Source organism: Bos javanicus, chromosome 24 (assembly GCF_032452875.1).
Source record: "Bos javanicus breed banteng chromosome 24, ARS-OSU_banteng_1.0, whole genome shotgun sequence".
Classification (NCBI taxonomy): Eukaryota; Metazoa; Chordata; class Mammalia; order Artiodactyla; family Bovidae; genus Bos; species Bos javanicus.
Genome location: NC_083891.1, coordinates 15,917,499 through 15,940,434, shown reverse-complemented (window position 1 = coordinate 15,940,434; position 22,936 = coordinate 15,917,499).

Below are 22,936 nucleotides of genomic sequence, written 5' to 3'. Positions count from 1 at the left end.
AGTACTTTCAGTTCAGTTCAGTTCAGTAGCTCAGTCATGTCCTATTCTTTGCAACCCCAAGAATCACAGTACACCAGGCCTCCCTGTCCATCACCAACACCCGGAGTTCACTCAAACTCACGTCCATCGAGTTGGTGATGCCATCCAGCCATTTCACCCACTGTCATCTCCTTCTCTTCCTGCCCCCACTCCCTCCCAGCATCAGGATCTTTTCTGATGAGTCAACTCTTTGCATGAAGTGGCCAAAGTATTAGAGTTTCAGCTTCAACATCAGTCCCTCCAATGAACACCCAGGACTGATCTCCTTTAGGATGGACTGGTTGGATTTCCTTGCAGTCCAAGGGACTCTCAAGAGTCTTCTCCAATACCACAGTTCAAAAGCATCAATTCTTCGGTGCTCAGCTTTCTTCACAGTCCAACTCTCACATCCATAAATGACCACAGGAAAAACCATAGCCTTGACTAGACAGACCTTTGTTGGCAAAGTAATATCTCTGCTTTTCAATATGCTATCTAGGTTGGTCATAACTTTCCTTCCAAGGAGTAAGCGTCTGTTAATTTCATGGCTGCAATCACCATCTGCAGTGATTTTAGAGCCTCAAAAAATAAAGTCTGACACTGTTTCCACTGTTTCCCCATCTATTTCCCATGAAGTGATGGCACCAGATGCCATGATAGGATTACTAATTTATGGAAACAATCTTCAGACCAGTAAGCATTATTTGAACATTTCTTGTAAGGCTATTTGTTCCCATAACATAATACCCACAACTTTAGAATAAAGAACAAATCTCTTATACCTTGATCACACAGCCATTATATTCTCATGACTTCATGACAAAACAAAACAGTGGCTTCTGCGTTTCCTTCCTCTCCTCCTTTCTAATCACTTGTTTTGAAAATTGGAGCAAGTGTCAAGAAGAAAATATTTAGTAATTATTTTTAAAAAGTTGTTGGCCTCCTCTGACCACTTATAAATTAATTATAAAATTGATTTGCTTTATTAACCTTTTTTTTTTTTTTAAACTGTGGAGTCAATCATTTCCTATAGAATGTCTTGTTTGTTTGTAGATGAGAGAAATGTCCTTGGGATGCACGATGAAACAATGAAATCACAGGAATGTACAGAGTCCTTCTCTTTGGAAGATTTTGAATAAGAAGCTACTGTTTAGGGAGTTAGTAACAAAAGTGGAGAAAAAGAAATGGAAATTTACTGTTTGTGGGTCCACTAGGTTTGAAGTATGAATGAATGAATAGATGCAACAATAGACAGCCTTGGGATTAAGTGTTGGTATATTTCAGGGCATTTCTTTACATGTATAGAAGTACCACAGACAAAATAATCTCAGTGTAAACAATTTTTCCCCATATGAATCTTCATATAAAGTAGATACATGTAATATCCAGTTAAGTTCATTTCAGTAAGTTCAGCAGCTCAGTCATGTCCGACACTTTGTTACCCCATGGACTGCAGCACATCAGGCTTCTCTGTCCATCATCAACTCCTGGATCTTGCTCAAATTCATGTCCATAGAGTCAGTGATGCCGTCCAACCATCTCATCCTCTGCCATCCCCTTATCCTCTTGTGTTCAATCTTTCCCAGCATCATGGTCTTTTTCAATGAGTCAGTTCTTTGCATCAGCTGGCCAAAGTATTGGAGCTTCTGCTTTAGCATCAGTCTTTCCAGTGAATATTCAGAACTGATTTCCTTTAGGATGGACTGGTTGGATCTCCTTGCAGTCCAAGGGACTCTCAAGAGTCTTTTCCAACATAACAGTTCAAAAGCATCAATTCTTTGGGACTCCACTTTCTTTATGGTCCAACTCTCACATCCATACATGACTACTGGAAAAACCATAACTTTTACTAGATGGACCTTTGTTGGCAAAGTAATGTGTCTGCTTTTTAATATGCTATCTAGGTTTGTCATAGCTTTTCTTCTTCTTTTTTTTTTTTTTAGTCATCAATAACATTTTTATTTCAGGTACAGCTGCAACTACACACAACAATGAATTTTTTCATAGCTTTTCTTCTAAGTAGCAAGTGTCTTTTAATTTCATGGCTGAAATCACTATCTGCAGTGATTTTGGAGCCCAAGGAAATAAAGTCTGTCACTGTTTCTATTGTTTCCCAATCTATTTGCCATGAAGTGATGGGACCAGATGTCATGACCTTAGTTTTTTTAATGTTGAGTTTTAAGCCAAATTTTTTTTAGCACTTTTTATTTTTTAATAAATTTATTTATTTTAATTGGAGGTTAATTACTTTACAATATTGTATTGGTTTTGCCATACATCAACATGAATCCGCCACAGGTATACACGTGTTCCCTGCCCCAACCCCCCTCCCTCCTCCCTCCCCATACCATCTCTTTGGGTAATCCCAGTGCACCAGACCCAAGCAACCAATATCATGCATCAAACCTGGACTGGCAAATTTTTTTACTCTCCTCTTTCACTCTCAAGAGGCTTTTCAGTTCCAATTAGCTTTCTGCCATAAAGATCGTGTCATCTGCATATCTGAGGTTACTGATATTCCTCCCGGCAATCTTGATTCAAGCTTGTGCTTCATCCAGTCCAGGATTTCACATGATGTACTCTGTATATAAGTTAAATAAGCAGAGTGACAATATACAGCCTTGATGTACTCCTTTCCCAATTTTGAACCAGTCCATTGTTCTATGTCTGGTACTAACTGTTGCTTCTTTTCCTGCATACAGATTTCTCAGGAGGCAGGTAAAGTGGTCTGGTGTTCCCATCTCTTTAGGAATCTTCCACAGTTTGCTATGATCTACACAGTCAAAGACTTTAGTGAATCTTCATATAAATGAGATACAAGTAATAGTCAATTAAGCTAGGTATTAGTTAAAGAGTGTATCAACTGGCAGATGGAAGCCTGACTTTTCTTGTAACAAATCAGTTAAGTCTGAGTGTGCTTTATTTGAGATTTTCTATTTGTTTTCCTCTTGATTGTTACTGTATTCCTAACCACCATTCCCTTATCCACTGACTGGTTACTTTGTATACTTAAAGCACATATAGGTGCATTTTGTTGCTTTAGTCCTGTCCAACTCTATAGGTCCCTATGGACTGCAGCACACTAGGATCCTGTCTCCATGGGATTCCCCAGGCAAGAATACTGGAGTGAGTTGCCATGGCCTCCTCCAGGTGATCTTTCCCATCCAGGGATCAAACCCTTGTATCCTGCACTGCAGGCAGATTTTTATCATCTGAGCCATCAGTGAAAGTGAAAGTTGATCAGTCGTGTCTGACTCTTTGCGACCGCATGGACTATACAGTCCATGGAATTCTCCAGGCCAGAATACTGGAGTGGGTAACCTTTTCCTTCTCCAGGATATCTTCCCAACCCAGGAATCAAACGGGGGTCTCCTGCACTGCAGGCAGATTCTTTACCAACTGAGTTATCAGAGAAGACCCTGAGCCACCAGGGTAGCCATATTGTAGCATCGGTACTTAAAAAACATGGATTAACACTATAAAGCAGGTAGATGTGCTAAGTTGCTTCAGTCATGTCCAATTCAGCAACCCTATGGACTGTAGCCTGCCAAGCTCCTCTGTCCATGGGACTCTCCAGGCCAGAAAATGAGTGGGCTGCCATTTCTTCCTCCAAGCAATCTTCCCGAGTCAGGGATCAAATCTCCTGTCTTATATCTCCTGCATTGGCAGGTAGTTTCTCTAAAACTAGCACCACCTGAGAAGTCTAATCAGTTAATTGTTACAAAAGCATGTAATAAAGTAAGAATAAATTTTCCTCTCTGGTATCCACCATTGCCATTTTGCTAAGAGTTTTTAAAAAAGGTTTTTGGGCAAATCTTAATCAGATGGTTTATAAAGATCAAAGTAATGACATTGTTCAAGTAATATCCAGAGTCATAATTTCTGATGAGTAAGATACATTCTTACAAAGTAAAAGAAGAAAAATAAAACTTCACAGTACTCAATTTTTAAGACCAAAGTTTAATTAAAAAAGAGAAAGTACATCATGTGGAGAAACTAAGAACAAAAGAGTTCTTAAACTCCACAATTACTTTTTGGGTTTGTTTTTGGGTTGCTTTACAATTCTTGCTGTTTTATTTTCAATAGTGATTGGATTTGGGGGCATATTATAGTATTTTGGATGGATGAGTTTTGCAAAGTGCCATGCAATAAAACATCTGTTATAAAACATGTGCTATAGCTTTGGGGTATGGACTAAAACCAGTCAGTATTATTTTGAAGTAATTGAATGGCAAAAAAATAAACACAACCTATTTTATTATCATTATTATTATTATTATTTTAAGGAACATCTTAATGCAAATAATTTACTTTTTCTTGTGAATTACATCTTTTATGAATACAATATTTTTTATTTACCAATGATTATTGAAAAAAGACTGCAGGTGTTAAATTGGACTGCGTGGCTTAGTGAAATAAAAGTATTTTAATATATAATCAATATTCCCAAGAATTTATAAATTATATGGTTAGAAAAGTTGTCTGCCTTTTTCATATAAAGTAAATTAAATATTTTAAAGTGTTTGAAAGAGCCTAGGATCCAAGGATATTTTAAATAGGAATAAGTATAGCATATAAAGTAGTAGAATAATGTAGCAAATATTTTAAAGGTAGAAACTAACACATGAGCATAAAGCAGAACAAAAAAATGAAAATATCAGTCAGGCTAGGCTATGTTATGCAAATATCTATATATCTATACCTTTTTATATATCTCTCTATTATCTCTCTCAATGTCTTTCAATTATAAAAGTTCACTTCTTTTTCCACCAGTATTCACTTAGGGACTAAGCAGTTCTTAAAGGCAGATGTCTTTCTCTAACAGGTCCATATTTTAGGCTGTTTCAATCTTATGGAATCTTCATGTTAACATATATTTCCAGATTAAGAGAAAAAAACATAGACAATGGCACACTGCCTCTGATATCCTTTTATCCAGAAATGACACATATCACTTATGCTTATATTCACTGCCAAAGCAAGTTATATAGCCATTACTAAAGACAAGGAAGGATACTTCCAGGAAGAAGAAGAGACTTAGAATTTTGTAAATCACTATTTGTATTCAGAATTTTGTAAATCACTAGTTATAGTAGTGTAAAGAATGGAGATTCTATTTTTAAAGAGTTTATAAATACACTCATTTACTCTAGGACCCAGAGAAAAAGCAACAGTTTGAAAAATGTCCAGACCAAAGTGAAGGAGACACATTTTAAAATCTTAAAGCATCTGCCAAATGAGTAGGAACCTGTAGGCCCTCTCTCAAGGGACCTGAGCACCAGCTCCTCACTCTCTTCCTAATCTGTAAGTGTCATCCCCTTACCAATCCTGCGGCCCCACAAAAACTGGGCAGGTACATGCAACCCACACAAGGAAATGGTCCTTGAGAGCCTGGCTTTGGTGACTAGGTATATACTTGCATCCTCTAAAAACTACTGCTGGAGGGTCCACCTTCTAATCAGACCGAAACTGGTGCTGACTGAGATATCTCCCTCTGGAAAATTCACAGGCCTTGACACACCATCAACAACTGAGACCTATCAAGAATAAATCAGGCTGCTCAAACAATCACAAAGATTCAAGTGGCAACACTGAACAGTTAGAGGGTTAAACGATAAAATTCATTTCCTATGCAAGGGCACTCCTTCATGACTTAGATAACTGTTCTGACACATAGAAACACAATCAAATAAAATGAAGAGAAAAAGGAATATGTTCACAAAAAGAACAAGATAAAGCCTAGGGAAAAGTCCTCAATAAAATCAAGATTAGTAATGTACCTGATAAAAAGATCAAAGTAATTGGTCATAAAGATCCCACCAAACCCTGGAGATGAATGAACACAGTGAGAACTTCAACAAAGAGATAGACAATATAAGAAAGTATCAAACAGAAGTCAGGATGTGGAAGACTACATTAACTTAAAAGGAAAAAAGTAAATAAATAAATAAAGAATAGAGAGATTTAAAATCAGACTAGATGAAGCAGTAGGAAAAAACAATGATCTGGAAGATAGGGCAGTGAAACTTATCTGAAAAATCATGCCCCCCTCCAATACACACACAGCAAAAAATAAATAAAAATGAAGATAGCTTAAGGGATCTATAGGATAGCATCAGGAAAAGTAATATTCACATTATAGAAGTCCCAGAAGGAGAAAAGAGAGTAAAAAGAACAGAAAACATATATTAAAAAATTATAGTTAACATTTCTTTAACTTGTGGAAGGATACAGAAATCCAGATTCAAGAAGTCCAGAGAGTTCCAAATAAGTAAATGTAAAGATACCTGAATAAAACATAACTGCAATGATAACACTTAAAGAAAAACATTTTAAAAACAGCAAGAGGGAAACAAATAACTATGTACAAGAGGACTCCCATATTGGCAGAAGCAACTCTGTAGGCCAGAAAGATTGGCATAATGTATTCAGAGTGCAGAAAGGAAAAAAAAAAAAAAAAACACTTTCAACCAAAAATACTCTACAAGGCAAAGCTATTATTCAGAATTGAAATGGATAGAAAGAGCTTTTCAGACAAACAAAAGCAGAAATAATTAATCAGCACTGCTGCTGCTAAGTCACTTCAGTCGTGTCCGACTCTTTGCGACCCCATAGACAGAAGCCCACCAGGCTCCCCCGTCCCTGGGATTCTCCAGGCAAGAGCACTGGAGTGGGGTGCCATTGCCTTCTCCAATGCAGGAAAGTGAAGAGTGAAAGGGAAGTCGCTCAGTCGTCTCCGACTCTTAGTGACCCCATGGACTGCAACCTACCAGGCTCCTCTGTCCATGGGATTTTCCAGGCAAGAGTACTGGAGTGGGGTGCCATTGCCTTCTCTGTAATCAGCACTACACTGACCTAAATGTTAAAGGGACTTTTTAAGCTGAAAAGAAAGGGCACTAATTAGTATCAAGAAAATATATGAATGTAAATATCTTACTGTAACAAAAAATTTGAAAAAGGAGTAGGGAGATTGAATTATAAATTGAAAACACAATATAGGAAAGTCTGGGACTGGTGGGTATTACTGGTTTATTTTATCAGTGACTCAAAGAAACTTTAACACTTATCCTTCTCAAACTCTTTCAAAAAGCTGAAGAGGAGGAAATGCTCCCAAACTCATGTTGCAAGGACAGCAAAACCAGTAAAAGAAAGGAAGAAAAAAGAGGCTAATATATCTGATTAGCATATGCAACATTCTAAAAAAATATTAGCCAACTGAATTCAGCAATACATTAAAAATATTATGCAGCATGATAAAATGGGATTTATTCCAGGGATGATTCAACATCTACAAATCAATCAACGTTTATACACCAAAGCAATAAAATGAATGATATGAATCATATAATCATCTCAATATAGGCATAAAAGAATTTAACAGGATTCATCATCTATTCATGATAAAAATTCTTAAGAAAGTGGATATAGAAAGTACAACATAACAAAAAACATATATGATAAACCCATATTTAACATTATACTCAATGGTAAAAGACTGAAACTTCTAAAATGAGGAACAGGACAAGAGTTCCCACTCTCATAAGTTTTATTCAACATAGTATTAGAAGACCTCACAGAGCAAATAGATGAAAAAGAAATAAAAGTCAAACAAATTGGAAAGACAGAAGTAACCTTGTCACTGCTGGTGGATGACGTGATTTTATATATGCATGTGTGCTAAGTCCCTTCAGTCATGTCAAACTCTCTGCAGCCTTATGTACACCAGCCTACCAGGTTCCCCTGTCCATGAGATTCTCCAGGCACAAATCCTGGAGTAGGTTGCCATGCCTTCCTCCAGGGGTTCTTCCCAACCCAGGGATCAAACTGATGTCTCTTTTAGCTCCTACATTGACAAGTGAGTTCTTTACCATTTGTGCCTCCTAGAAAACCCCAATTTCATATATTATATAGAAAACACTAAAGATTCTGCCCCAAAATATTTACAAGTAATACAGTAATTTAGTAAAGTTGCAAGGTACAACATCAATATACAAAAATGTGATGCTTTAAAACAGTAGCATTGAACTATCAGAAAAAGAAATTAAAAGACCAGTCTCATTTGCAATTACATGAAAATTAATAAAACAGTTAGAAATAAAATTAACCAAGGGAGTGGAAGATTTCTACATAGAAAACTAGAAGATATCAATTAAAGAAACTGAAGACATAAAGAAACAACAACAATGAATTCATATCAATGGATTAGAAGAATGAGCATTGTTAAAAGGTTCATTTTACACAAAACAATACACAGATTCAATGCAATTCTCATCAAATTCCAGGGGCATTTTTTCTGATAAATAGAACCAACAATCACAAAATCGGTATGGAAACACAAAAGATCCTAATAGCCAAAGCAATCATGACATAAGAACAAAGCTGGAGACATCATGCTCCCTTATTTCAAACTATATAATGAAGCTATGATAATCAAAACAATATGGTGTCAGCATGAAAATGGACACATAACTCAATGGAATAGAATAGAGAGCCAAGAAATAACTCAAACATATATGTTCAACTATTATATGACAAATGAAGCTAGGATATACACTGGGAAAAAGACAGTCTCTTCAATAAGTGGTATGAGAGAAACTTGAGAGTCACAGCAGAAGAATAGACTTCTGTCTTACACCATACATAAAAATTAACTCAAAATGAGTTTTTAAAAAATGAAAGTAAGATGGGACGTAGCAAATCTCAAAAAAAACACAAAAAAAAAAAAAAACCGCAGAAATTTCCTTGACTTTGATCTTTGCAACATTTTTTGGATCTGACTCCAAAGGCAATGGGAGCAAAAAGAAAAATGAACATACAAACCTATATCAAATTAAAATTTTATGAAAAGCAAAGGTAACCATCAATGAAATGAAAAAATAAAATACTGAATAGGAAAAAAAAATGCAGATCATTAACAAATGGCAGAGTATCTGAATAGATATTTTTCCAAAGATGACAGACATACAGATGGCCAACAGGAACATGAAAATATGTATGATATTACTAATCATAAAGGAAATACAATCAAAACCACAGTGAGATGTCATCTCACACCTGTCAGATGATAATAAATTATCAAAAGGACAAAAAATAACAAAGATGGTAAAAAAAATGTGAAAAGAAGCATACACTTGTGCACTGTTAGTGGGATGACTGCACTGCTGTTGGGGAGCAACTACATAAAACAATGTGGAGGTTCTTCAAAAAGTTAAACATATGATTACTGTATGATCCAACAATCCTACTTTATAGTATTTATCTGAAGAAAATTAAAACACTGGTTCAAAAATATAAATGCACCCCAATATTCAAAGCAGCTTATTTATTAATACAATATTGAAGATATGGAAACAGACTTAGTGTCCATTCATGGATCAAAGGATAAAGAGATATACATATATATATATATTTTATAGTCAGTTTCATAAATACACACAAACAACAGATCATTAGCTATCAAAATAATGAATTCTTGCCATTTGTGACAGCATGAATGGACTTGATGCAATTATTTTAAATGAAATAAGTCAAACCAAAATAAAACAAACGAAAAAAATCCAAAATGCTGTGTGATTTAACTTATAAATTAAGTTCCTCAGTCGTGTCCGACTCTTTGTGACCCCATGGACTGTAGCCTACCAGGCTCCTCCGTCCATGGAGTTTTCCAGGCAAGGATACTGGAGTGGGTTGCCATTTCCTTCTCCAGGAGATCTTCCCAACCCAGGGATTGAACCCCAGCCTCCTGCATTGTTGGAAGATGCTTTATCACCTGAGCCATATGTGGACTCTAAAACAAAAACAAAACAAACAAAGAAGTGATATAAAATAAAATTCATAGCTACAGAGTACAGATCAGCAGTTGCCACAGGAGACAGGAGTTGGAGGTAGGTAAAACAGGTAGCAAAGTTAAGACTATACTAGGTGGACTAAAGACTAGTTTGAATCAGTTCTAATGAGGTGGATGAAACTGGAACCTATTATACAGAGTGAAGTAAGCCATAAAGAAAAACATCAATACAGTATACTAACGCATATATATGGAATTTAGAAAGATGGTAACAATAACCCTGTGTACGAGACAGCAAAAGAGACACTGATGTATTAAACAGTTTTATGGACTCTGTGGGAGAGGGAGAGGGTGGGAAGATTTAGGAGAATGGCGTTGAAACATGTATAATATCATGCATGAAATGAGTTGCCAGTCCAGGTTCAATGCACGATACTAGATGCTTGGGGCTGGTGCACTGGGACGACCCAGAAGGATGGTATGGGGAGGGAGGAGGGAGGAGGGTTCAGGATGGGGAGCACATGTATACCTGTGGTGGATTCATTTCGATATTTGGCAAAACCAATACAATATTGTAAAGTTTAAAAATAAAATAAAATTAAAAAAAAAAGCAGGTCAGGTAGTCTGGTATTCCCAACTCTTCCAGAATTTTCCACAGTTTTTGGTGATCCACAGTCAAAGGCTTTGGCATTGTCAATAAAGCAGAAATAGATGTTTAAAAAAAAATAAAAAAATAAAGACTAGTCCACTAGGTGGACTATAGTCAAATAAAACAGGTGGAAAAGTATAGACTATACTATACCATACTATCCATAATTCCAGCTTAAAGGTAAATAAATCACAAGATACAATGTACATAGTGACTATAATCAATAATACTATATTTCAAATTTGAAAGTTGCTAAGAAATTAAATATTCAAAGTTATCATCAAAAGAAAAAAATGTATATTTCTATATGGTGACAGATTATAGCTAGACTTATCATGATGATCATTTTGTACTGTATACAAATGTCAAGCATTGTCATATACATGAAACTAACATAGTGCTGTATATCAACTACTTGTCCATAAAGACATTTTAGAATATAGTGGATTTACATAGTGATTTATATAGTGATTTTTACATAGAATCAATTTCATCTTCTTGTTGAATTGTGTTACTTAAATTAGAAAATAAATGGATTATTAAATACAAGATTAGACAGAACTACAGAAATAATTGGGAAGTTGGATGATACATTGGAACAACTCATCTAAAATCAGCAAGTGTTAATATTCTGGTTTGTTTTCAAATCATATGGGTCTTTCACCTTTTTAACATCATAAGTTTTGGTATTAATGATATCACACTTCCAAAAATAACCTCTAATTTGTAGTATTTGCCAATTTTAAATATTCTCACCATAGCCATTTTAAGCCAATGATGGTTTAAAAACTGGTTGAAAAAGTTTCTGAATATTTAACAATTTATTCTAGGAAGCTGCTATAAGCCATTTCCACAATATCACAAAATACAAAGAATCAAGAAAAGAGAAGACATGAACTAGAATAGAAATAAAGGACAAAGTGGGAATGAATGAAATATATCCAATAGAAATTATACAAGGAGAGACTAGAGAAAAAGGTGAAGTAGTTATATTGGAAGAGAAGATGGACAAAGATTCTTCATAATTAATAAATGACACATTGTATTTAAATTAAAAAAAATCAATTTCTAACACAATGGATTTTTAAAAAAAAAAAGCATAGTGAACCTGAAGATATAAAAAGATGATAAAATATCCTAGAATCCACCACAGAGAAAAAGCAGCTCATCTACAAATAAAAGAGTGTTAATTATACTGAGAACTGACTTCTCAAAAACACAATCTGATTGATATGCACAGAGTGCTTGTAAAACAATAATAATATATGGCACTATTCTTTCCCCTCAAGCACTACAAAAATCATGTTCTGGGGTCCTGTTGCCTATCCCTGCATCCTTTAATTAAGTAAGTAATAGAAAGAGTGTCCTCTTCCTCAAATCTGAACAATGAGAGTAAATCTTGGGTAGGAAGGATCTGGAGAAAGTTATTTTTAACCTCTGTGGAGCCTAGTGGGCTACAGTCTACAGGAGTCTGAAGAGTCAGACATGACTTAGCTACTTAGCAACTAAAGAGAGAGAGAGATTAAGTCCTGGGCTTCCCAGGTGGCCCTACACAGCACAGTTTTACTGAGTTAGACAAGGCTGTGGTCCATGTGATCAGATTGGTTAGTTTTCTGTGATTGTGGTTTTCAGTCTGTCTGCCCTCTGATGGAGAAGGATAAGAGGCTTATGGAAGCTACCTGATGGGAGAGACTGACTGAGGGGGAAACTGGGTCTTGTTCTGATGGACTGGGCCATGCTCAGTAAATCTTTAATCCCATTTTCTGTTGATGGGTGGAGCTGTGTTCCCTCCCTGCTATTTACCTGGGACCAAACTATGGCAGAAGTAATGAAGATAATGGCGACCTTCTTCAAAAGATCCCATGAATGTACTGCTACACTCACTGCCCCCAACCCACACCTCCGCTGGAGACTCCTGGACACTCCCGGGCAAGTCTGAGTCAGTCTTATGTGGAGCCACTGCTCCTTTCTCCTGGGACCTGGGGCACACAAGGTTCTCTTTGTGCCCTCCAAGAGTCTATTTCCCAGGCCCGTATAAGTTCTGGCAGCTCTATGGTGGGTTAATGGTGACCTCCTCCAAGAGGTCTTATGCTATACCCAAGTCTGCTGCAACCAGAGACCCTGTCCCTGTGACAGTCCACTGCTGACCCGTACCACCACAGGAGATGCTCAAACACAGTTCTGTCTCGGTCTCTGTGTGGCCCCTGGGGTCCTGATGTGTACAAGGTTTGTCTGTGCCCTCTGAGAAACCCTGGAAGGAAGGGGCTTTGATTCTAAATGTGAATTCACCCCTCCTACTGTCTTACTGGGGCTTCTCCTTTGCCCTTGGAAATGTGGTATCTCCTCACAGCTGCTACAGCAAAGCACAGCCACCGCTCCTGACCTTGGATGTGGGGTATCTCCTCAAGGATGCTCCAGCACCACACAGCTGCCACGGTCATGGTGGAGAGTTCTGACAAAATGTGGTCCACTGGAGAAGGAAATGGCAAACCACTTCAGAATTCTTGCCTTGAGAACCCCGTGAACAGTATGAAAAGGCAAAAACACAGGACAGGAAAAGGTGAACTCCCAGGTCGGTAGGTGCCCAATATGCTACTGGAGGTCAGTGGAGAAATAACTCCAGAAAGAATGAAGAGATGGAGCCAAAGAAAAAAAACAACACCGAGATGTGGAATGTGACTGGTGATAGAAGCAAAGCCCAATGCTGTAAAGAGCAATCTTGCATGGGAACCTGGAATATTAGGTCTACAAATCAAGGCAAATTGGAAGTGTTCAAACAGGAGATGTGATGTTGACATTTTAGGAATCAGCAAACTAAAATGGATTGGAATGGGTGAATTTAACTCAGATAAACATTATACCTATTACTGTGGGCAAAAATCTCTTAGAAGAAATGGAGTAGCCATCAGAGTCAACAAAAGAGTCCTAAATGCAGTACTTGGATGCAATCTCATAAATGACAGAATGATCTCTGTTTATTTCCAAGGCAAACCATTCAATATCATGGAAATCCAAGTCTATGCCCTGACCAGTAATGCTGAAGAAGCTGAAGTTGAATGGTTCTGTGAGGACCTACCAGAGCTTCTAGAACTAACACCCCAAAAAAGATGTCCTTTTCATTATAGGGGACTGGGATACAAAAGTAGGAAGTCAAGAAACACCTGGAGTAACAACCAAATTTGGCCTTGGCGTACCGAATGAAGCAGGGCAAAGGATAATAGAGTTTTGCCAAGGAAATGCACTGGTCATAGCAAACACCCTCTTCCAACAACACAAGAGAGGACTCTACACATGAACATCACCAGATGGTCAACACCAAAATCAGATTGATTATATTCTTTGCAGCCAAAGATGGAGAAGCTCTATACAGTCAGCAAAAACAAGACTGGGAGCTGACTGTGGCTCAGATCATTAACTGCTTATTGCCAAATTCAGACTTAAATTGAAGAAAGGATGGAAAACCACTAGACCATTCAGGTATGACCTAAATCAAATCCATTACGATTTCATAGTGGAAGTAAGAAATAGATTCAAGGCACTGGATCTGATAGACAGAGTGCCTGATAAATTATGGATGGAGGTTTGTGAGATTGTACAGGAGACAGGGATCAAGACCATCCTCAAGAAAAATAAATGCAAAAAGCAAAATGACTGTCTGAGGAGGCTGTAATTACAAATAGCTGTGAAAAGAAGAGAAGTGAAAAATCAAAGGAGAAAATGAAAGATATACCCATTTGAATGCAGAGTTCCAAAGAATAGCAAGGAGAGATAAGAAAGGCTTCCTCATGGATCAGTGCAAATAAATAGAGGAAAACAATAGAATGGGAAAGACTAGAGATCTCTTCAAGAAAATTAGAGTTACCAAGGGAACATTTCATGCAAAGATGGGCTCGATAAAGGACAGAAATGGTATGGACCTAACCGAAGCAGAAGATATTAAGAAGAACTGTACAAAATAGATCTTCATGACACAGATAATCACAATGGTATGATCTGATCACTCACCTAAAGCCATACATTCTGGAATGTGAAGTCAAGTGGGCCTTAGGAAGTTTCACTAAAAACAAGGCTAATGGAGATGATGGAATTCCAGCTGAGCTATTTCAAGTCCTAAAAGATGATGCTGTGAAAGTGCTGCACTCAATATGCCAGAAATTTGGAAAACTAAGCAGTGGCCACAGGACTGGAAAAAGTCAGTTATTCCAATCCCAAAGAAAGACAATGCCAAAGAGTGTTCAAACTACCACACAATTGCACTCATTTCACACACTAGCAAAGTAATGTTCAAAATTCTCCAAGCCAGGCTTCAACAGTACATGAACCGTGAACTTCCAGATGGTCAAACTGGCTTTAGAAAAGGCAGAGGAACCAGAGATCAAATTGGCAATATCCATTGGATTATTGAAAAAACAAGAGTTCCAGAAAACCATTTATTTCTGTTTTATTGACTAGGTCAATACCTTTGACTTTGTGGATCACGACAAACTGTGGAAAATTCTTCAAGAGATGGGAATACAAGACCACCTGACCTGCTTCCTGAGTTATCTGTATGCAGGTCAGGAAGCAGCAGTTAGAACTGGACATAGAACAACAGACTGATTCCAAATAGGGAAAGGAGTACATCAAGGCTGTATATTGTCACCTTGCTTATTTAGCTTATCTGCAGAGTATGTCATGAGAAATGCTGGGTTGGATGAAATACAAGCTGGAATCAAGATTGCTGGGATAAATATCAATAACCTTAGATATGGAGATGACATCACTCTTATGACAGAAAGTGAAGAACTAACGAGTCTCTTGATGAAAATGAAAGAGGAGAGTGAAAAAGTTGGCTTAAAGCTCAACATTCAGAAAACGAAGATCATGGCATCCGGTCCCATCACTTCATGGGAAATAGATGGTGAAACATTGGAAACAGTGTCAGACTTTATTTTTTTGAGCTCCAAAATCACTTCAGATGGTGACTGCAGCCATGAAATTAAACAACACTTACTCTTTTGAAGAAAAGCTATGACCAACCTAGAGAGCATATTAAATAGCAGAGACATTACTTTGCCAACAAAGGTCCGTCTAGTCAAGGCTATGGCTTTTTTTCCATTAGTCATGTATGGATGTGAGAGTTGGACTATAAAGAAAGTTGAGTGCCAAAGAATTGATGCTTTTAAACTGTGGTGTTGGAGAATACACTTGAGAGTCCATGGAAATCCAACCAGTCCATCCTAAAGGAAATCAGTCCTGAATATTCATTGGAAGACCTGATGTTGAAGTTGAAATTCCAATACTTTGGCCACCTGATGTGAAGAGCTGACTCATTTGAAAAGACCCTGATGCTGGGAATGATTGAAGGTGGGAGGAGAAGAGGACGACAGAGGATCAAATGGTTGCATGGCATCACCGACTCAGTGTACATGAGTTTGAGTAAACTCCAGGAGTTGGTGATGGACAGGGAGGCCTGGCGTGTTCTAGACCATGGGGTAGCAAGGAGTCAGACACGACTGAGTGACTGAACTTAACTGAACTGAACTTCCCAGGTGGCACTAGTGGTAAAGATCTCTCCTGCCAATGCAGGAGACCTAAGAGAAGCAAGGTTTGACCCCTGGGTTGGGAAGATCCCCTGGTGGAGGGCATGGCAACCCACTCCAGTATTCTTACCTAGTCAATCCCCATTGACAGAGGAGACTTTAGGGCTATAGCCCATAGGGTCACAAAGAGTCAGACGTGACTGAGGCAACTTAGCATGCACATTAAGTCATATGCAAACTCTGGAGTATCCTATTTTTGAAACTGTATTCAATATCATGAGTGCTTTGAGAACTGAACCAGAAAGTGGGTTCTAACCAAGTATCCAGATTACTCTCTGTGTAACACCCAAGTGTTACATGGGCATTTCAGAATAACATTACATAAACTTAAAAAAACTATACTAACATCCAAACCACAGCCCACAATGGACAAATATACACATTCTGATCCCAAAAGAGTGGACAGCAAACTACAATTAATGTTGATGAATAATAAATTGTCATGAGTCAACTTGTCCAGAAAATAAATTTAAAAATTGCTCGTCATATCTAGAACCAGGTAAATCTCAACTGAACTGGGAAAAGGCAATGACCAGACAGAAATGCAAAAGTAATACAGATGTTGAAATTATCTGATAGGACTTGAGAACAAATATCATTAAAATATTCCAACAGGCAAGTAGGGATACTCTGGGAAAAATGCAAAATTTTCAGCAAAGAAATGGAAGAAAAATAGATAAATTGAATACATAGAAGATAAAAGTATAAGCCAAATTACATTTTTGTAACTAAAAAGATATGGTAACATTTAAAAAAAACTTGCTTTATATATTCAATTGCATAATTAATGTGACGGAGTCAGTAAAATTAACTATAGACAAAAAATTCATCCAATCTGAACCAGAGAGAAATACATATTTTTTATGAAATGAACAGAGTTGAATAACCTGTTTTTATTATAATAAATACAGAATAAATACAGAAGTTTTATTATCTGTATCACAGAAATCCCAGAGTAGAGAAGAGAGTGAGGACTGATGAATCATGCTGAAATTGCCTGAATTTGATGAAAGGCATAAATTTAACAAGTTGAGCAAATCTCATTCAGGATAGATGTAAAGAAACCCATGACTGTTACACTCAAATTTATGAAAACTAAATTTTAAAAAATTAAAAAAATAAAACCTTGAATATAGGCAAAGAGAAATACATCTTTACATATAAGTTAAGAAAAATTAAAGTGGGTTGCTTATCATAAATTATGAAAACAGGAAGAAATTGGCACAACATTTTGTAAGTGATTAAGGAAAATAAAAACAACTGTCTAGTCAAAATTCTATGTTCAGCAAAATTACCTTTATGAAAAGTAAGTTTAAAAAGGCATTTTCCGGTATAAGTAAAATAAGAAAAATTTTCATGGATAAACCTGCTCTAAATGTTTGCTAGAATCTGCTTTGCAGAGAAAAATAAAAGAAGGAAACTGGAAGTATTCAGAATAAATAAAAATCAACATAATAATAAAAATATAGATAAACATAACAGAAAAGAACTATGAGCAAAAAATGATAAAATATAAGGTAAATATGATAACCATAGGTTGTGCACAACAGCAGTTTTGTCTTATTTACACATTTTTAATGACAGAACTAAAAGGCCAAAAATTGATAGCAAATATATTGAGAAGGGATAGTCATACATAAGGTTCTATCTGGAAGTTGACTTCTCTTAAATATTGTAATTTAAATTAAAAAATTAACATCTTTATAAAAATAATTAAAATAATGAACACAAACTATATAATGTTCATATTAATGGAAGAAAATAATGAAAATGTCAAACGATCTAAAATCAAAACAGTATTTCTTAACTAAGGGCAATTTTACTTCTCAATTAATATTTAGCAATTTCTGGAGAGATTCTCAGTATTTTTAAATTGGGCATATAGGTTTTGGGAGATGCTATTGACAAAAATAAGTAAATATCAGGAATGCTACTAAACACCTTGCAATGAACAGCACTGTCCTCTACTCACAAATAATTTCGTAATCCAAAATAGTGATAGTGCTGATATTGAGAAATCCTAATCTAAACAGAATGAAATAGGAATCATTCAGAAGCATAAAGTACAATGATAGTAAAGGATCCAAACAGTATAATTAGGAGTTGAAAATTTAAAAAAATAAATAAATAAATAAATATTCAGCTAAATAATAAAGAAACTAAAAACAAAAGCACTCAGGACAAAGAAAAATATGAAAGATACTACAACTTTTATAGTACTGATATATGACAAAATAGAATTTAAAGCGAAAGAATTGCTAGAAATAGAGGACTAATAACATTACAATGAAAGATTTAATTTTTTAATCTTATATATAATCCTAAATTATAAGAGGACTTCCCCAGTGACTCAGTGATAAAAAATTCTCCTGACAGTACAGGAAACATGGGTTTAATCCCTGGATAGGCAAGATCCCCTGGAGATGGAAATAGCTACTCACTCCAGTATTCTTGTCTGGGAAATCCATGGACAGAGAAGCCTGGCTTACTACAGTTCATGGGGTTGAAAAGAGTTGAACACTACTTAGTGTCTGAACAACTACAACAAAAAATAAATTATAAGAATCTAATAAGAACACATCAAAGTACATTTATATCAATATTATTAGACTACAAGGAAAAATCTGTTTTGGATGCATTATTGTACCCATTTTTTTTTAACTAGTGTATAAAACTAAAATAAAAAGAAAATGACATGAATAAAGAATGTTTAAATGACACAATTCAAAATATAGACTACATATCCAGAACAGTTCACCAACAATTGGAAAATACTCTTTTAAAAATATCCCTGACTAAGGTTATAGAAGTTTCAAGAAATTCCAAAAACTTGATTTCTGATCACAATGTGATGAGAAAAGATAATTAAAAATAATGTTTGTATATTTAAAATTTCCTGAGAAAGTAGGCTTTAAGTGTTTATAACCTCCCTCACCACTGGGAATAAAGGTAATTACAGGAAGTAAAAGATATGTTAATCAACTTGATCATAGTAGTCATTTCACGATGTACAGATCTTCTTCAACTTATGATGGGATATGTTCTGATAAATACATTAAAAGTTGAAAATAACACAGGCAGAAAATGCATTTAAAACATGTAGCCTACTGAACATCAAAACTTAGCCTAACCTACCTTAAAGGTGCTCAGAATAATTACATTTGTCTATATTTGCCTACACAGAGCCTATTTTATAATAGTGGGATTGTATGACAACAGATGTTTGTATCTGATATATTCTCCACTGATTGTGTGACTGACTAGGCACTATGGCTCACAGCCACTGCCAGCATCAAGAGAGATATCAACCTAAATCAAGTTTCAAAGTACAGTTTTCTTTTTCTTTTTTTTTTCAAAGTACAGTTTTCTACTGAACATGTATCACTTTCACACCATGCTAAAGTTGAAAAATTGTAAACCAAACCATTGTAAATTGAAAATCATGTGTACCCATATTAAACCATCACATTGTAAACCATAAAACTGTGTTGTGTTATACTACTTTGATGCTGAAATTTAGCATAACCAATGATTGGACAACTTTATATTATATGCTTCCAATGGAATTCAATAGGAAGTATACATCACACACTGTCACATATATAGTGTTTCACCAAAATGCTTGACCTGAATTTTTGTGTCTGACTTTTTGTGACTCCATGGACTATACAGTTCATCAAATTCTCCAGGCCAGAATACTGGAGTGAGCAGCCTTTTCCTTCTCCAAGGGATCATCCTAACCCAACCAGGGTCTCTCCATTACAGGCAGAATCATAAGAATACAGCACGGAAAGTCTAGAACATGGGATATACTATAAAATAATTAGTCAGGAGTCAAAGTAAAGAACAAAAAAAACAGTTCAGCTCTGAAAGAGTTAAACATATGACACTTCTAGACCAAAACAGAGCTGAGGCATATGACAAATAAAAGCGATGTGTGAATATTAGTTGAATCCTAGACTACAAAAAATTTTTTTGAAGATGGGGGTTATTGGAAATTTTGCTTAACTACTGTAGAAGATTCTTGAGAATCTCTTGCACTGCAAGGTGATCAAACTAGTCAAAGGAAATAAATCCTGAATATCATTTGAAGGACTGAAGCTGAAGCTCCAATACTTTGGCCACCTAATGTGAACAGCTGACACATTAGTAAAGACCGTGATGCTCAGAAAGATTGAAGGCAGGAGGAGAAGGGGACCACAGAGGTCAAGATGGTTGGATGGCATCACGAACTCAATGGACATGAGTTTGAGCAAACTCTGGGATATGGTGAAGGACAGGGAAACCTGGTGTTTTGAAATCCATAGGGTTGCAAAGAGTCAGACAAGACTGAGTGATGGAAAAACAGCTGTGTGTTAGATATTGTTTTGTACCATTGTTAAATATCTTGTGTATGATAACAAGATTCTTTTTATATAGAATGCTCACAATGGAATGTTTGGGGTTAAAGCATCATGATGCCTGCAATTGTCAAATTCTTTAGCAAAAATAGTGTGTGTGTATGTTTGTCTTCAGAGAAAGAAAGAGAAAACATGAGACAAAATATTCACAACTAGTGAATCTAAGTGAAGGGGATAAAGACTCAACATATTATTCTTTCAAATGCTCTGGAAGTTTAAAATTTTCAAAATAAAAAGATGAGAACAATAGCATGGAGAAATAAACAGCTTTAGAGAAACAAAAGCCATTTATGCATATTAAAAATATCTACCCACAAAAATTATGCTGTACAATCTTAGTTGTTGTTCAGTCACTGAGTTGTGTCTGACTCTTTACACTAGAGTTCTTCTGAGTATTCTTGCTGCCTCTGTTTTATCTCTTCTATTTCTTAAGTCCTTATCATTTCTGTCCTTTATCATGCTCATCCTTGCATGAAATATTCCCTTGATATTTCCAATTTTCTTAAAGCAGACTCTAGTCTTTCCTGTTTTATTCTGTTCTATTTCTTTACATTTTTCAATTAAGAACATCTTCTAATTTCTCATTGCTCTTCTCTGGAACTCTGCATTCAGTTGAACATGTCTTTCCCTCTCTCCCTTGCCTTTTGCTTCTCTTCTTTCCACAGCTATTTGTCAATGCCTCCTCAAACAACCACTGCCTCCTGTACAGTATTATGAACCTCCATCCACAGATCTTGAGGCACTCTGTCTACAAGATCTAATCCCTTGAATCTATTTATCACCTCCATTGTCTACTCAGAAGCAATTTGATTTAGGTCATACGTGACAAAGGAAGAGAGTTCCAGAAAAACATCTATTTCTGCTTTATTGACTATGCCAAAGCCTTTGACTGTGTGGATAACAATAAACTGTGGAAAATTCTGAGAGAGATGGGAATAACAGACCACCTGACCTTCCTCTTGAGAAACGTATATGCAGGTCAGGAAGGAACAGTTAGAACTGGACATGGAACAACAGAGTGGTTCCAAATAGGAAAAGGAGTACTTCAAGGCTGTATACTGTCACCCTGCTTATTTAACTTACATGCAGAGTACATCATGAGAAACGCAAGGCTGGAGAAGCACAAGCTGGAATCAAGATTGCTGGGAGAAATATCAATAACCTCAGATATGCAGATGACATCACCCTTATGGCAGAAAGTGAAGAGGAACTCAAAAGCCTCTTGATGAAAGTGAAAGTGGAGAGGGGAAAAGTTGGCTTAAAGCTCAACATTCAGAAAACGAGGATCATGGCATCTGGTCCCATCACTTCATGGGAAATAGATGGGGAAACAGTGGAAACAGTGTCAGACTTTATTTTTGGGGGCTCCAAAATCACTGTAGATGGTGATTGCAGCCATGAAATTAAAAGACCCTTACTGCTTGGAAGGAGAGTTATGACCAACCTAGATAGCATATTGAAAAGCAGAGACATTACTTTGCCAACATAGGTCTGTTTAGTCAAGGCTATGGTTTTTCCAGTGGTCATGTATAGATGTAAGAGTTGGACTGTGAAGATAGTTGAGAGTCGAAGAATTGATGCTTTTGAACTGTGGTTTGGAGAAGACTCTCGAGAGTCCCTTGGACTGCAAGGAGATCCAACCAATCCATTCTAAAGGAGATCAGTCCTGGGTATTCTTTGGAAGGAATGATGTTAAAGCTGAAACTCCAATACTTTGGCCACCTCATGCGAAGAGTTGACTCATTGGAAAAGACCCTGATGCTGGGAGGGATTGGGAGCAGGAGGAGAAGGGGACGACAGAGGATGAGATGGCTGGATGGCGTCACCGACTAGATGGACATGACTTTGGGTGAACTCCGTGAGTTGGTGATAGACAGGGAGGCCTGGCATGCTGCGATTCATGGGGTTACAAAAAGTCGGACACGACTGAGCGACTGAACTGAACTGCACTGAATGGGCTAGTAATTTTCCCTACTTTCTTCAATTTAAGCCTGAATTTTGCAATAAGGAGCTCATAATCTGAGACACAGTCTGCTCCTCGTCTTGTTTTTCTGAGTATATAGCACTTCTCCATCTTTGGCTGCAAAGAATATAATCAATCTGATTTTGGTATTGACCATCTGGTGATGTCCATGTGTAGAGTCATCTCTTGGGTTTTTGTAAAAAGGTGTTTGCTATAACCATTGTATTTTCTTGAGAAAACTCTGTTAACCTTTACCCTGTTTCATTTTGTACTCTGAGGCCAAACTTGCCCGTTTCTCCAGGTATGTCTTTTTTTTATTTTTAACTTTAATTGGAGGCTAATTACTTTACAATATTGTGGTGATTTTTGCCATACATTCACATGAATCAGCCATGGGTGTACGTGAGTTCCCCATCCTGAACTCCCCTCCCACCTCCCTCCCACCCCATCCCTCAGGGTCATCCTAGTGCACCAGCCCTGAGCACCCTGTCTCATACATCGAACCTGGACTGATGATATATTTCACATATGGTAATA